This window comes from Pundamilia nyererei, unplaced genomic scaffold (assembly GCF_000239375.1).
Source record: "Pundamilia nyererei isolate P.nyererei 1_Seehausen unplaced genomic scaffold, PunNye1.0 scaffold00379, whole genome shotgun sequence".
In the NCBI taxonomy this organism is placed as follows: Eukaryota; Metazoa; Chordata; class Actinopteri; order Cichliformes; family Cichlidae; genus Pundamilia; species Pundamilia nyererei.
In genome coordinates this window covers 330,846-332,144 of record NW_005187780.1, presented here as the reverse complement: position 1 = coordinate 332,144, position 1,299 = coordinate 330,846, and positions in this window count along the sequence as shown.

Below are 1,299 nucleotides of genomic sequence, written 5' to 3'. Positions count from 1 at the left end.
GCACACCTGATACCGAACAGACATTGTGCAAATGACAGGATAGCACACAGCAAGGACATAAAGACACAGCTGTTCGTGTGCTGCTGTTGTTTCAGGTGCTTTTCAAAGATACAGCATCATTTAGTATTCAGAAACCATAAGATAGAAAATATTAGTAAATAATAAAAACTGAATAGAAACATAAACTGAAGGTCGTCTCTGATCACTTAACACTTAGAGTCCCCCAAGAGCAGCCATTTGGCTTTTCTACCTTTAAAACCCGCCTTGGCTGGAAGGCGGGTTTTAAAGGTAGAAAGGTAGAAGGCTGGGCACTGCTGCTCTCGGGGGACTCTAAGTGTTAAATCCAGACGTTTAACTCAGACTCAGCTTGTGTTCTAGACCCGACCCGACCGTGGAGATTGCCTTCATCAGGCGGAGGTCGTCCTCCAGCTCCAGCAGCGGGCCCCACAGCCCCATCTCCCTGCAGGGGTCTGGTGGTGGGGGTGGACCCCAGATAAGGGGCCCGGTCCTGGGCACCGTGCCTCAGCAGCCGGCCGTGGTTACCAAGATCACCTCCAGCCGAAACCCTGCCAGCGAGACTCTGCCATCAGTCAACGTCACCCAGGTCAGGGCGTTGACTCTGAGAGCCTCATAAAAGTTTGTACAAACACAGGACACAGATTTGAGCTCTCCTTCTTTAAAGTTAGATTAGAGAGGAAGCAGGATGTCTCAGCACCGCTTTAACAAAAGAACCGCCTGGTGGTGGCGCTGAGTGTAAAGTCAGCACTAACAAGAGTCTGTTAGACAGTTTTTGATAGCCTGTCTGTGCAGGTACTTCAGCGCGGCCTGGAGAAACGTGTCGTCTCCACAGCTGAGAGCACAGATTTACAGACAACGTGTTAGTTGTCACTTCATTTATTTAAACTGTCAGTTTAATGTGAGAACAGAGTCACACGTGAGCATATCTGACGTCTGACACGTACACACACACACAAACATACACACACACACACAGTCATTAACATGCTATGTTAATGTGTGAAAGCAGGTGCGAGTGTCTCCGAGCAGAGCAGAGCAGACACGTGTGTCCTCGCCTCCGGAGAGTCACAGCCTGCCTGAGACGAACCCCGGTACGTATCCACCGCTCAGGAAACGTCTGTGGTTTATTCACTTTGTTTACTTGCAGCTTTGTGACAGCATTTAACACCATGCAGGACGGAAACCACAGGTTTTCAGTAGTTTTAGGAACTTGGAAGAGTTTGTCTGTGAAGGTTCTCAGTCATCCAGGTCATCGTAGTCAAAGGAGCTTGGAAAGAAAAG